At 43.2% G+C, this 16,192-nt stretch overlaps 1 long non-coding RNA gene and 1 other non-coding gene across 2 annotated transcripts in view; both read left to right on the top strand.

Annotated features, from left to right (window-relative positions):
- Positions 1-4,490: 4,490 nt before the first annotated feature.
- Positions 4,491-16,192, top strand: part of LOC141370304 (uncharacterized) — a 44,271-nt gene continuing 32,569 nt past the window's right edge. Inside the window, exon 1 of the long non-coding RNA XR_012374212.1 lies at positions 4,491-4,608. This is a non-coding gene — a long non-coding RNA (uncharacterized lncRNA). The remainder of the gene's footprint in view (positions 4,609-16,192) is intronic.
- Positions 6,831-6,937, top strand: LOC112807718 (U6 spliceosomal RNA). The gene has a single exon (XR_003204154.1). It is a non-coding gene; the product is annotated as a U6 spliceosomal RNA (small nuclear RNA).

Here is a 16,192-nt window from a genome sequence, read left to right as displayed (position 1 = left end):
CTGCTAAGAGACAGAAAAGACACAGAGACATGGGGAAGAAGGCCTTGTGAAGATGGAGGCAGAAATTGGAGTGGTGCAACCGTAAGCCACAGAGTGCCTGTGGTCATCAAAAGTGGGACGAGGCAAGAAAGGCAAGATCTCTTGCCTTTGGCAAGATTGCAGGATATAGGATGAAAATACAAAAATCAGTTGAATTTCTATACACTGGCAGTGGACAACCTGAAAAAAATTGAGAAAGCAATTCCATTTATAAGAGAATCAAAATGAACAAAATATTTAGGAGTAAATTTGACCAAAGAAATGTAAGGCTTGTACAACTAAAACTTCAAGATGTTGTAGGAAGAAATTAAATAAGACCCAAATAAATGGACAGACCTCCCATGTTCAACATTGTTAGAATGGTTAAAATGGCGGCACGTCCCAAATTGACCCACAACTTCCACGTAATCCCTGTCAAAATCCCAGCTGGCTTCCCCTCTCCACCAATTGACAAATTGATCTTAAAACTCATGTGCAAATGCCAGGAACCTAGCATAGACAAAAAAGATCTTGAAAAAGAAGGACAAAGTTGGAGGGCTCACAGTTCCTGGTTTTAAAATGTACTACAGACTTACAGTAATCTAGACTGTGTGGTACTAGCGTGGACATATAGATCAATGGTATAGAACTGAGAGTCCAGAAATAAACCCTCACATTTACAGTCAATTGATTTTTGACAAAGGTGCCAAAATAATTCGATTGGGGGAAGAATATTCTTTTCAACAAATGGTTCTGGGAAACGGAATATCCACGTGCCGAAGAGTGAAGTTAGACCCCTACCTGATAACATTTACAAAAGTTAAGAGTTAAAACGATACAACTCTTAGAAGAAAACAGAATTAAATATTTGTGACATTAGGTTAGGCAATAGACATTAGGATGCTAAAATACAAGCAACAGATATATTGGCCATAATAAAAAATATAACAATTTTGTGTTTCCAAGAGCATCAATAAGTAAATGAAAGGAACCCACAGAATGGGAGGAAATATTTACAAATCATATATCTGACAAAGGACTTGTGTCCAGGATAGAGAAAGAACTATTATAACTCAGTAATAAAAAGATAAATAACCCAGTTTAAAAATGGGCAAAAGATACGCATAGACATTTCTCCAAAGAAGATATACAAATGTTCAGCAAGCACATGAAAAGACACTTAACATCATTCATTCTTAAGGAAAAGCAAATTAAAACCGTGAGACACCACTTCCCACCCACTAGAATGACTGTAATAAAAAAGACAGACAATAACAAGTGTCTGCAAGGATCTGGAGAAATAGGAACCTTCATACATTGCTGGTGGGATTGTAAAATGGCACCGAGCTGCTTTGGAAAACAGTGGTATGCTTCCTCAAAAAATATTACATGTGGAGTTACCATATGACCCAGAAATTCTACTCTTAGGCATATATCCAAGAGTACATCCTCTTGAAAGTTCACAGTGGCAGAATTATTCATAATAACCAAAAGGTGGAAGCATCGCAAATGTCCATCGTTGAACAGAAGTGGTATATCCCATACAATGGCCTGTTATTTGGCAGTTAAAAGGAATGAAATATGGATGCATGCTACCACATGGATGAATCTTGAAAACATTATGCTAAATGGAAGAAGTCTGTTACTAAAGATCACAAATTGTATGATGTCATTTGTGTTAAATATGCAGATAGACAAATCCATAGAGACAGAAAGTGGATTAGTGGTTGTCAAGGGCTAGGTGGAGGGGAGAATGGGAAACAACATAATAGGTAAAGAGTTTCTTTCCGGGGGGGGTGATGAAAATGTTTTAAAATGAGACAGTGGTGGGGCAGCTGGCTGGCTGAATTGGTAGAGCATGTGACTCTTCATCTCAGGGTCATGAGTTCAAGCCCCACGTTGGGTGTAGAGCTTACTTAAAAAAATAAAATAAGATTACATTAAAAATATAATTGGATAGTGGTGATATTATAGAACTATGTGAATATATTAAAACCCACTGTACACTGTGAAAGGTTGAATGTTATAGGTCAATGAAGCTGTTAGACATTTCAAATTATTTAAAACTAAATAAAATTAACAGTGTGGTTACTCAGTCACACGAACCACACTGTAAGGGCTCATAGCCATATGTGGCTAATGGCTACCATATTGTACAGCGCAGGTCATCGTAGAAAGTTCTGTTGGACAGCCCCGCGATTGCAGGATGGCAGCTACAGACGGCCTGGTGGGCACTGCACACCCTCCTAGACATCTTCCAGTGAGGACTGTAAGTGATGCATCAGTGCACTGGTTACTTCTTGGGATGAAGCTGATGAAAATCTGTGTCTGTATTGCCACCTTATAGGATGCAGTACTTGGCTTGGCTGAAAATATGCACGTGAGCAGGGTAAAAGAGATGAAACAAATATACCAGGGCATCAGGTGTGATTATTTTGAGTAAGGGGAATATGGGCCATCATCTTGCTTCTGGCTATTTGTAGTGGATGATTCAGCTAGAGTTCTGGTCTCTCCTCCTACCCCCTTCGTGGTCCAGGTAACATTGTTTGAATTCCTAGAAATAGCCATGCCTCTGAAGCTATGGCGCTCTGTTTGGATTTCCTCATCCCATGAACCAGTTAAAATGATTTGAGCTGGGTTTCTATAAGTCAATAATGGTGAACACTGGGGGCTGGGATCAGGGGCTTCGTTATACTAGAGTCACTACTCAAAAAAAAAAAACAACCCATTGACACAGTGAATGGTGGTCAGCAGTATTATCTGATGCAGATGTTCAGAAATATGCCAGTTAACTTGGCAATGTACTGGGATGGGGCGGCTTTTTAGGAGAATGTTGTGGAGAAAACCCAGAAAGCAAAGGGGAGGGGTGAGGGGTGTTAGGAGTGAGGAAGGTGGAGGCATCAGTACAGATTTTGGGGGCTTAGGAAATAATAGTAATTAAAAGGAGTTTTGATTAAGTAAAGTGTATATATTTGAAATATTTTTTCACTTAAAAGTAATATAAATTGAAAATTGGAAAAATAAAGAAGAGTAGAAAGACAAAAACAAACCATTACCCATTGTTCTGCTGAGAAAGGACACCATTATTAGTGTTTCTGTGGGTTTTCTGGCAGTCTTTATTCTTTACCTGTTTATCTCTACATACTAGAGTCTCCTTCACGCACAACTTTGTTGTCTGCTTTTTACACTGCATATTATTTCCCTGTGTTGATAGCGTCATATAACAATGATAGCATCATATAATTAGAGTATCTCATTGTATCTGTCTCATTCTATATCATTGTGTAGTAAGTCATTTTTCCATTTGGGATCATTAAGCTGAGGGAGTGAGGTCCCACGGAAGGGGATGGTAGACGGACGAGGACCGCCGTCCAGGTTAGCGCCGGAAGGGAGGGGTAAGGCCAGGCCTCACTTGAGGAGTTGTGTGGGAGGACAAGTGAAGGGTAACTGAAGACAAGTTTTGAGTTTGAGAAGGTTGCTGTCGAACAAAATCATGTCAGAGGGCCAAGTGAGAGAGAAAAATTTAGAACAGCTGAGGTGGGGAATTTGGTTGGGAGTTGACGAGACCTGGGTTGGAAGGGTTTTCGGAGGAGCAATGAGGGAATTCAGCTGAGCCTGGGATTACTTGAGGCCAACTTTTCCTGAATTAATCAGCCACTGAACTCCCTCCTGATTAAGGACAGGATTGGGTGCGGTGTTGGGGCTGAGTGTGCTACACTGGTTAGAATCCCTAACGATGGAGATGGATGGCTCCGCGGTTAAGAAGCTGGGCTCCGGGGCAACTGCCTGGATCTGCATCCTGGGTCTGCCATTTACCGGTTGTGTGGGCTTTGGCAAATTACTTAACTTCTTCGTGTCTTGATTTCTTCACCTGTACTATACACGGTGATATTAGTATCTACTTCTTAATATTTGTTAGGATTAAGTGAGAAAAGTCTATGTTAAACATTTACAACAGTATATGGAACGTAATAAATATTAAATAAATATTAGCCATTATTATGATTGAGTTGGTTGCAGGTAACAGAAACTCAGTATAACTAGATTAGGGAAAAGGAAGGGTTTATTGACTCTTATAAGTGAAAACTATAAGAAACCAGGCGTTGCTGGATCCATTTTATTCTCTGGAATATCTTGAGACTTCACTTTCTTCTGTGTTGGTTTACTTCTCAGGCAGGCTGTCTGGAAGATGACCACCAGCTTCTCTGTGCGTACATCCTATTAGCTGGGCAACGCCAGCAGAAGACAGAGCACCTTTTTCCTGAAAGCTCCAGCAGAGGGCTTTGGAGCTGGTTCTTACTGGCCTGACTGGTGTTCCCAGCCCATCGGTGATCTGACTACTGTGGCCAGGGGAATTCAGTGCAGTCACTGGCCAGGCCTGAGTCACACTTAACCTTGAGAGCTGAATCACATGGTCTGAGGGTAGGGTGGTAGCAAAAGATAACGAGGTGTTTTTATTAGAGGAAGGATAAAGCATACCGGGCAAGCAGAAAGTCGTTTCCACTATACCCGCGGGATGGACAAAGTGGAGGACTGTGGAGAAGGCAGGCAAACAGAAGGAGAACTTGCGCCAGGTGGTGAGGCTACTAAGTGAGTGAGAGAGTGTCATGGAGGGTGGTAGAACAGTTTCCCAAAGTGTGTTCCACTGACTGCCAAGTCAAGCAAATGTTAACAGGGGTTTTTGTGACAAGGGTTCCGTGGAGGAGGAAGTCTGGGAAATGCCAGTGTCTATACTACGAGATTTTTCTCACTTTTAACACACTTTTATAGCTGGTGATTCTCAGGACCGAGGTATAGGACCTGTGATTCCCAAATATATGGGACTGTGGCGCCCTTATTCAATGGAGCATTTTGTAGGATTAGTATCTGTGGGCCACATTTTGGGAAACATGGTAGAAGAGGTTGGTGATGAGGTTGGGGAGTGGCAGAAGAGACTTTCCAGAGTGTTCGCAGGGGACAGTGGTCTCCAGGTGGCTGTGGGCACTGAGGAATGGACCCCTTCTCCTCAAGCATGGAGTCAGAGGCGTAAGGGGAGGTGGGGAGGGTGGGGACGTTTGAGGAGTGCAGGAACTGGCAAAGCAGTCTGTTAAGCAGACTGGCGGGGCTGGTATGGGGGGGAGCCCAGAGTTGGGGGGAGGACAATATCTCAGGTGGGGAGACCCCCTCCCCATCTCTTAGGATGCTTGGAGCTCTTTTAGCCAGCTTGTTTTGGTCTAGCATTTTAATTAGAACCTGGTCAGTGAGCTGAATTTGGGAAAATCGGCTTCTCGAGAAATGGGTAAGTCATTTAACTGACTGTGGGTAAAGCTGAACCCGGAGGACTTTGAGGCCAGGAGAGCCTGAGGAGTTGATGGCACAATGTTTGGGAAATTACCAACAGAGCTCAGCCATAGAAAGGACTGACTCCTCCCATCACGCAGCAGGGATTCTGGACGCACAGACTTCCTCCACCTTTCCCTCCTCTCCCTCTGCCTTCTGATTTTTGTTCGTTCTGTTCTGATGTTGGCACTGTCACGGCCTATACTAGTTAAGTTCTCTTCTGACCCCAGTTTGTCACGTTTCCTAGATTTTGCTCTGTAGTTAACTGCATTCAGGGTTTTTTTTTTTTTTTTTTTTTTTTTTCCCTGTCTTGTAGAGCACAGCCCTTGTACTCACCAGTTCTTCTTTTTACCTCTTTTGGATTCATTTATGGGTTGGCTAGATTTTATCACTAGGAAGGGGTTGATGGGTACTACCTTTCTGAGAACTTCTCTGTTGTCTTTGTACATGATGACACCTCGGCTGGGTTAATAAGAATTTGGAGTCACATTCTGCTTGCCCCCACCCCCTTGAATTCTGTAAGAGGTGTTTGTCTCTCTCTTGACATTGATTGTTGCAAAGAGGAGCATGGAGGCAGCCTGACTGTGTCCCCGTTTAGCTGACCTGATTACTCTGCCCACTGGGATCTTGATGTCTAATTGAATTAATCTGGGAGGACAAATTACTCTTTCGTCTGCAATTTCGGGCCTGTCTTTATTTTAGAAGATTGTCTTCTCTTATGTCTTTGACTACTTTTCTGTTTTCTGACTAGTTCTGTTGCTGTTGTTCTTAAAGAGATGGGGTATGCTCTGGGGCTTGGTTCCCGAGGGTCTCATTGTATTCTTTGTGTAGATTTCCTCTGGGCACCAGGAGCCATGGGCTTGAAGCTGCTCCTGCCACCCCAGCTCTTACTTGCCAGAAGGGTCAGGTGTAAAATGGCAGAGTGCTCTGTGCACTGATACATGGGCTCTGAGCCAAGCTGGCCACCCCATCACCTCATTGCCATGTTTGATGGGGTACCTAATAATTGGTACCGTTTGTTGAATACTCCTGTATGTGCCTTTTTCAGGGATTTTTGTTGTAAATGGAAGGAGAGAAGTGGGATCATCTCTGGAGGGAAAAATGGGCTTAGGGAAGGCTATGTTTTTTTTCTTTCAAGAGCTTGTTTGTATGCTGACAGGGGTGATCTCGTAGAGAGGAGGAGCATGATTCTGTGGGAGAGAGAGGAAAGAAAGCTAAAGCTGTGTCGTCGACTAGGCAAATGGATTTAAAGCATAACTAGGACGGTAGGCTGTAATTAGACGTTTTGCTGAAATCTGGATATCCTGTACTTACAAGACCCTCCGGGCCCCACCCCCTAGGAGGGCAGCAGTGGGTCTGGGGAAAGAGCCTGAGGCTTTGCCAGTGAGAGACTAGATCCCCCAGGGCCCTGTGCTTCAGCAGAGGGCCCCAGGACAGACTGGGTAACCTCTCTGAGACTCGGTTTCCGTCTCTTGTAAAATGCCAAAGATCCCGTGCTTGCTTTGACAGCACATTTACTCAAATTGGAATGATACAGAGAAGATTAGAATGGCCCCTGCACGAGGATGACATGCAGATTTTTGAAGCATTCCATATTTAAAAAAATAAAATAAAATAAAATGCCAATGATCCCAAGTATTAAACAAGATGATGCAAGCAGAACATTCTGCAAGGAAAATAAAAGTGATTTCAGTTCCATCATGGAGAGATAACCGTGTTTAACATTTTGATATATTTGTGTACTAGTCTTTTTTCCACTTATGTAAATATATACTTGAAAATAGTATTCTTTATATACTGTCATGTTACATGCATTTAGCACTTAAATACATTAAGGACAATGTTCCGTGTCATTAAATGTTTTCCTATAACACCATTTGAAAAAAAAATGTATGTAGGTCATTCCCACAGAAGGAGTTATCAGACTCTGTTTTAAAGAGTTCCTGATTGTAGACAGCGTGTCAGTGGCTCCTTACTATTTTCTATTCTAGATGTGGCCTGTCCCCTTTAACAATTATTTGCTGCCCCCGTCGAAGACACGAGGGCAAGCTTATCAAACAGGAGGAAGCTGTGAAGTTGAGAGAGAGATGTTGAATGATGGAGTCGAGATGCAGGGGAGACTCTGACTGGCAGGAAGAATGGGCTGAAACAAGCCGGAGAAACTGACTAGGGCAAATTCTACTATCTGAACGATGGTAATAGCTCACAAGTCTAGACCGCACATGTGGACGTTAGGGGAGAGCTAATGAATATCAGGTGACAAAAAGACAACGGGGTTGATATGATGTGGTTGCGCCGCAAGCTCATGCAAAACAACCCAGTAACCTCAGGATACGTCAGTTTGAGTACAGTGCCCAGACCATGGGTCAGTGGAATGTTGATAACCTGGAGCTCAGACAAACAGGTGTTCAGGCTGGTGAATGATCTAGACCACGGCTGTTCAATAGAAATATAACGTAAGCTCACTCACTCTACTACCTATCATCCACCAAAATTTAAAAAATTTCTAGTAGCCAATAATAGATTTTAGGTAACCCGGTGTATTCAAAACATGTTCATTTCAGTGTTAATCAATAGAAATAAATTATTAATGAGATATTGCAAACTTTTTCCCCCTAAGTGCTGAGTCTTTGAAATCCAGTGTATATTTCACACTTCCAGCCCATCTCAATTCACATGTTAAATTTTCAGTGGTTAAAATAAAATAGAGTCCTACCAAAACAATAAATTGTGTTTAATGGGAAAATATTTAATACTTTAATTTTAATTAAGTTTAATTAAATTTAATTATAATGCTTTAGTTTTTTTAAATTTACATTTCAAATAATTACAATTAAATGAATAAAAACTGAGCTCCTCACTTGCACTAGCAACACCTCAAATGCTCCGTAGCCACATGTGGCCGGCAGACAGCGCAGGTCTGTGCCCTGTGGTTACTACTCCAAGTGTGGTCTATGTATCAGCAGCATCTGTACACCCCGGGCAAATTGGTTAGAGATACAAGTCTCAGGACCCATCCAGACCTCCTGAGCTGAGGTTTTTGCATTTAAGCAAGTGCTCTGGATGATTTCTGTGCTCATTACAATGGTTTGAGAAGCAGTGGTTAGATGTTGGACCATGATTTGGGGAGTGTCTGAAGCAATTGAGTATTATTTTGCATGGAAAAGAAGCCTCTAGGAAGCTGTATAATGACCTTCACATGTTTAAAGGCCTGTGTATGGAAGGTGAGGGAGATGTAGTCCCAAGGAGGAGAGCGAGGACTACAGGTAGAGGTGGGGCTGGGGTGGGAAAAAGGAAACCAAACTTTTTATTTAATTAATTAATTTATTTTTAAAGATTTTATTTATTTATTTGACAGAGAGAGACACAGCAAGAGAGGGAACACAAGCAGGGGGAGTGGGAGAGGGAGAAGCAGGCTTCCCGCTGAGCAGGGAGCCCGATGCGGGGCTCGATCCCAGGACCCTGGGATCATGACCTGAGCCGAAGGCAGATGCTCAATGACTGAGCCACCCAGGCGCCCCAACTTTCTTTCTTTCTTTCTTTTTTTAAGATTTTATTTATTTGACAGGGAGAGACACAGCGAGAGAGGAAACACAAGCAGGGGGAGTGGGAGAGGGAGAAGCAGGCTTCCCACGGAGCAGGGAGCCCGATGTGGGGCTCAATCCCAGGACCCTGGGATCATGACCTGAGCCGAAGGCAGACGCTTAACGACTGAGCCACCCAGGCGTCCCAGAAACCAAACTTTTTAAAGCTTCCATAGTTAACTATTTCACTGAATCCTTGTTTTGTTTTGTTTTTTAAATTTATTTATTTGGGAGAGAGAGAGAGTAGGGGATGGAGGGGCAGAGGGAGAGAATCTCAAGAGGACTCCACACTGAGCATGGAGCCCAATGTGGGGCTCAATCTTATGACCCTGAGATCATGACCTGAGCTGAAAGCAAGAGTTGGATGCTTAGCCAGCTGAGCCATCCAGGTGCCCCTCTCACTGAATCCCTGTAACAACAGAACTGGACCGGGAGGTAAATCAGATGGATCTGAGTCCATCTGCTAAGTCACTCCTCCCCTAATCACTGTGCATCCTGGAGGAAGAATTATTTGGCCACTCTGAGCCTCAGCTTACTGTCTATATGATAGGGAAGATAAAAACTCCCATCCAGGGCTCACGTGAAGACCGTGGAGGCAAGGGCCATATTTGCTGTATTCAGTACACCATCTCTGGGCTTGGCACAGACCTGGCACAGACTCAGCCAGCGATAACGATTTCTTTGTACATTGGGCAAAGCTCTGACTTGTGAACGATGACCATGACTACTACTAGCAGGCTTGTGGTTTGAGGTGACAGGTTGTGTTTTTCAGTAGACACAAATGAACCCAGCCCCTGCTCTCCTTCATCTAACTGAAAGCCCGTTTTTTAGTTACAGTCTCAATTGATCTGGATTGATCTGTCCTCAAACCTTTTCATCAGGAGAGTGAAAACAGAAAGGCAAGGAGGGGGGTTCTGGGTTCCTCCACCTTCCCTTGCTCAGTGGACAGTGATGGGCCTCTGGCCACTTTTCTACGATTGGGGCAAAATATCTCCAGACATGGTACCGAGTCACTCCAAAGAGGGAGGGTAACCTAGCCCATCAAAGCATTTCTCTGCAAAAGACCTCATCACAGATTCACTAAGCCACATCTGTGCTTCTGTCAAGTAAACAAAGAATATCTACTGCTCTCAGGCAGGCACTAACATTAGCCGAGTGAGGGCTCTTTGGGGACCTGGGAAAGGAAGTTCGCATTTGAAAATGAACCACTGTACGTGGATTTATAGCTCTGCTTTTCCGATGAAGTGGGGGAAATATTTTTCTCTGGGAGATTAGAATTTACTAGTGGATTCAAGTGTAACTTTGGAGAGTGGCAGAGATATTAGATGTGGCACTATCACAGTATTGTTTTATTGGCAATTAGATTTCAAACTGGCACAAATGTATGAAAATAAGTCTCAATTATGGGCCTGTGAAGTTTCTCCACCATCTGTCAACAGTTTGCTCCTTATGCCGCAACATGTGTACCTTTGGAGGGGAAAGGATTTAATAGCCCAAGTGAAGAGGTACAGTTCACCAAATTATACTGGAGTTTATAGCCAATGCCTGCATTTGTGACTTCTGATGCAGAGAAAGCAAATTTAAACTTGCATGCATGCATGTGCGTGCATGTACACACACACACATACACACACACACACACACACACCTCTCAGCTTGCAGCAGAGTTAGGGGCAGTGGTGTGCTGGTAAATGCACAACAACTGGTTCTCTGGGGAAATTACAGCTCTGATGGGCAGCGCCTGCCTCTTCCTTTGGTGTAAACACCCCCACAATGGCTGGTCTCATACTGCCAACATGATGTCCCTGAATGTGGAGTTTGGAAGAGATGTGTACTGTCGTCTCATGAGCCAGTGGGAGCTGGCTTCAGTGAGGGCATTGCTGGTTTGCCTGTCTAGAATCTGCTTTCCCCTCTGGTAAGCATGCCCTGATTTTCCCTGAAAGTATCCACCCCCTACCATCTTCTCGACCCATGTGGTTTGGGTAGGGTGACCTCCTCACCAGCTCCAGGGGTGGTATGTGACCTAGGCCTGGACCAATTAGTGTATCCCATCTCCCTGGACATTGATTGGCTCAGGGATGGGCTTGTGTGCCAATCTGGTTCTGGGAGTCAGGCCAGGACTTTGTTTGAATTGGTGATCTTAGAGCTAGGGAGGTGTAGCCTGGATTGACTGGTGTCTGGGCATGGGGACAAACCCAGGAAAACAACAGAAAGAGAAAGAATGAGAGAGAGCGCGCATGGGCCCCAATAATATTGTTTGCTCCTGGATCCATCCCTGCTTCAAGCTTCATGCCTGGACTTTCTGTTTATAAGAATCCACAAATTTCCATGTTTCTTTATCAAGTGCATCACTTCTGACAGAAGGAGTCTTAACTGATGAGTTTGTTCCTGGGAGCTATACTTGAAAATCTCGGGGGCCTTTGGGACCTGCTGCTTGTGTAGAATGTGAACCCCAGGAAGCCATGACCTTGTTTATCTTGGCCATCATTGCTTTCACAGAACCCAGCACCATGCCTGGCATGTGGGAGATGCTCAGTAAATTTTTGTTGAATATCTTGTGTCAGGCAGGTTTTGCTGTATTATGATGCAGTAACAAACAGCCCCCAAATTCAGTGGCTTATAACAATGGTTTATTTCTCTCTCATAATTTTTGTCACTTAGGATGGCTACAGCTCTGCTCCATGTATCTTCATCCAAGGATCCAGAGTGGTGGAACAGCCTCTATTAAGGACATGATAATCTCATGGCAGAGGGGAAGGAGAACAAAGGCAGCACCTTGTGGTGGCTCTTAAAGTTTCTGCTTAGATAAGGTACTCATCACTTCTTGTCATGTTCTGTTGGTCCATGCAAGTTACATGGCAGGGAGGTATATTCCAACCACAGCAAGACACTGCATGCCACGGGCAGGAGTAGAAATTTATTATCAATCCTCTTACAGGTTGGGGAGTGAATACATGGGGTACAATAATACTGGCAACCACATAAAGAGAGGCTGTGGGAACACAGTTAGACATTTTCTTGTGAAATTGAACATTTGAATATCCACTCACCCAGCCATGCCCCTCCCAGGTGTAGACCCCGGAGAGCCTCTTGCATATGAACATCACATGTATGCAGACATGTGCAGAAATGTTTATAGCAGCATGTTTAGTACAGCACAAAGCCCTCAACAACTCAGACAACATCAATGTCTGTAGACAGGCAAAGGGACATAGACATCAGGATACACTTGTACACAGAGGTATAACTTGCAGCAGTTCAGCAGTTCAAATGAACAAACCTCAGCTCTTCGGGACAACATGAATGCACCTTAGAAACATAATATTAAGCAAAATATGCAAGTCTGTAGAACACTGTGTGTAGTATAACTCCAACTGTATAGTTCATTTATATGTGCAAACTGTGCAAAGAATCATAAAGGAATGATAAACCCAAAAATTCAAGATGTGGCTATTTTGCAGGGGAAGGCTGTACATGGGGATAGGTGGATACAACTTACTGGTGATGTTCTAGCTCTTAGTTGGATGGGGAGTTGAGGGGTCATTTTAATATACATTTTAACTTATTTGTTGTATTTATCCTTTTTATTCTCTATCAAATATGCTCAAAATATAATCAGAATGCAGAAATGACAACTAGGAAAGGAAATAATTTAAAAATAGACAAAAGCGATTATGGAAAAGAGTTGTCTTAGGAAAACAGAATTCCTGGAGGCAAATTTGGCAAAATACATTTTGGGGCCGAGTTCAGGGGCCTGGAAGAGAAGGGACAGGTAGTGAGCAGGGGCAGCTCAGATCACTAGGCATCCCCATGCCTGGGGAGGATCTGAGTCCTCATTGGCCCCAGTATCATGCTCATTAGGCCACTTCAGGGACTGAGATATCTGGAGGGATCCTGCATATGGGGCATGGACATTCCAGAGAAGGCTACCACTGTGGATGAATGCATTGGCTGTTGGCCTTTGTTCAACTGGTGTTCTGATTTAATGGTCTGTCACTGAGAATTTGGTCCTCTGTGGGTATATGGAGAAGGTCCCATTTTGGCCTTGTCAAGTTGAAGAGGCCATACCTAGATGGCTGGTGAAGTTTGCCTCCACTCTTGAACACCCCCAAACTGGCTGCATCCTGCTGGAAGACTCCGTGATTCTGCTTTCTAATCTTAGGCCAGGAGAAAAGACCTTCAGACTGGAGATTCAGGATCTCTATCGAACCAGTCCAAGAGTACCTGCCCCCAGGTGTCTCTCCACCTTCCTGGGCAGACAAGTCATGGTACTGAGGGAAGTGTGCCTTGTCACGGGGATTCCAGGGGATTCGAGTCTATTCCCTCAGAGGGAGGGAGAGAGAAGGGGGCTGTGGAGAGACTGGAGATGAGTCAGAGCAGAAATCAGAGCACAGGTGACACCCTCCTCAACCTCTGAGGGAGGGGAAGCCTGCCCACACTGGTCCTCCCTGAACTTCCCTGACCACCTGGGGGCCACGTGAAAAATCTGCTCTCTGAACTCTACTTGGGGGCATGATTGAGATCTCTACACATTCAGGCTTTAAGTTAGCTCATTTTTGTTTGAGTGCTTTTGTTTGCAAGTAACAGAAACCCAGAAAAAAAATGGGATTTTTACTCAATACATTTAAACAGGAGTAGGTTCAGCTTTACGTGAAACTTGGTCCTGAATTAAAAAAAAAAAAAATAACAGTCACGGAGCCCTCTCTCTGTTGCTATTGACTTCTTGGATCTGCTTCCTAGTGTTGGCTTTATTCTGGGGATGGTGGTGGTGCTTCCTGCAGGTCCCAGCATTCTCCCAGAAGCTCCTGGGGCTCTACTAAGGTCCATGGAAAGAAAGCTTCTTTGTCCCTGATCTCAGAAACTCTGAGATTGATTCTTTTTTTTTTTACTTTAAATTTTTTATTGTTATGTTAATCACCATACATTACATCATTAGTTCTTGATGTAGTGTTCCATGATTCATTGTTTGTGCATAACACCCAGTGCTCCATGCAGAACGTGCCCTCTTTAATGCCCATCACCAGGCTAACCCATCCCCCCACCCCCTCCCCTCTAGAACCCTCAGTTTGTTTTTCAGAGTCCATCGTCTCTCATGGTTCGTCTCCCCCTCCGATTTCCCCCCCTTCATTCTTCCCCTCCTGCTATCTTCTTTTTTTTTTCTTAACTTATATTGCATTATTTGTTTCAGAGGTACAGATCTGTGATTCAACAGTCTTGCACAATTCACAGCGCTCACCATAGCACATACCCTACCCAATGTCTATCACCCAGCCACCCCCTCCCTCCCACCCCCCACCACTCCAGCAACCCTCAGTTTGTTTCCTGAGATTAAGAATTCCTCATATCAGTAAGGTCATAGGATACGTGTCTTTTTCTGATTGACTTATTTCACTCAGATTGATTATGCTGGGGCTGGCTTGGTCACATTCCTCTTCCTCAGTCAATCACAATGGCTGGGGAATGGGATGCACTGATTGGGGTAGCCAAGTCACATGATCTCCTTGGGGTGGGGGATGGAGTCAGCCTCCCCAGAAACTTGTGGGTCTTTCAGTGGAAATTCAAGGCCATGAGGAAGTGGGAAGGAGGATCGGATATGAAGGGTAATGGTCACTTCTTATCTACTGATGCTTTAGTGAATGTTAGTCATTTGGAGGAGCTCTTCATACCTCAAAGGTAATAATGGTTCATATGCTATATTGGTGGTTGTTTGCCTTTTAAATTTATGTTAAGTTTTAAAACTTTCAAATACTTTAATTTGTAACCATGGACTTTTTAAAAATTGAAGTATAGCTGACACACAACATTCCATTAGTTTCTGGTGTGCAATGTAGTGATTTGACAACTCTATGCACTTTGCTATGCTCACCGTTAAGTATAGATACCGTCACCATACAGTGTTATTGCAGTACCTCTGACTGTGTTCCCTGTGCTGCACCTTTCATCCGCACGACTTATTCATTCCATAACTGGAAGCCTGCACCTCCCACTCCCCTTCACCCATCTTGCCCATCCCCCTACATATCTCCCCTCTATCAATCATCTGTTTGTTCTCTGTACTTATGGATCTGTTTCTGCTTTTTTGTGTTTGTTCATTTGTCTTATTTTTTTATGTTCAACATATAAGTGAAATCATATGGTATTTGCCTTTCTCTGTCTGACTTGTTTTACTTCGCATAATACCCTCTATGTCCATCCATGTTGATGCAAATGGCAAGGTCCCGTTCTTTTTTATGGCTATATAATATTCCATTACATATAAGTATACAATATATATGTATACCATTATCTATAAATATAAATATATGTATGCCACATCTTCTTTATAACCATGGACTTTAAAAAAAAAGATTTTTATTTATTTATTTGTCAAAGAGAGAGAGAGAGCACAAGCAGGGGGAGAGGCAGGCAGAGGGAGAAGCAGGCTCCCCGCTGAGCAGGGAGCCCAATGCAGGGGTCGATCCCAGGACCCCAGGATCATGACCCTAGCCGAAGGCAGACACTTAACCCACTGAGCCACCTAGGCGTCCCCTTTATTTTTTAAAAATATTTTTATTTATTTGGACATTTTTAAACATACACAAAAGCAGAGCAGATAGTGTAATTTAAACCCACCACCCCCGTACCCACCGCCCAGCTTCAACCATTGTCATATATTGATTTTTGACTTCCAGAAGTTTCAAATTTGTACATGGTTGAATCTTGATGTTTTCCATTGTAGTTCATCCTAACGTTTATGTTTGTACTTAGAGAGATGCCAGATATTCAACTACATTTCTTCTAGTGTTTTTTTTTTTAAAGATATAATGCTGTGAGGTGAGGCTCTAACAGGATTTTTTCCCAGATATCCAATTTTTTCAACTCTGCTTATTGAACGGTCCATCTTGTTCTCATTGGTTTGTGAAGTGTCCTTGATTTGATATTAGGTTCTTGCATTTGCCAGCATGTTTCTGGCTGCAGATTCTGTTGTGTTGACCTGTGTGTTGTTGCACCAATACCCACGTTGAACTTTGTACATGTATGAATAAGTTTTTGTATCCAGTATACCTAGCCATCCAGGTGTTTCTTTTTTTCAGTATTTTCATTCCCAACTCTATCTATTCATTCTTCCAGATGAAACTTAGAATCATTTTTACAAGTTCTAAAGAAAATTGCCTTAGAATTTTGGTTAGAATCAGTTAAAGCCATGCACTAAATTGGAAAAATGAACATTTTCTCAATAGGCCTTCTTCAAATGTAGAAATACAATGTGTTTGTTTGTTCAGCTCTTGGAG

This window comes from Callorhinus ursinus, unplaced genomic scaffold (assembly GCF_003265705.2).
Source record: "Callorhinus ursinus isolate GAN/ISIS: 27379988/994484 unplaced genomic scaffold, GSC_fseal_2.0 scaffold31, whole genome shotgun sequence".
NCBI lineage: Eukaryota > Metazoa > Chordata > Mammalia > Carnivora > Otariidae > Callorhinus > Callorhinus ursinus.
Note: the sequence above shows the minus strand (reverse complement) of the source record. Positions and strands in the feature narration are given on the sequence as shown.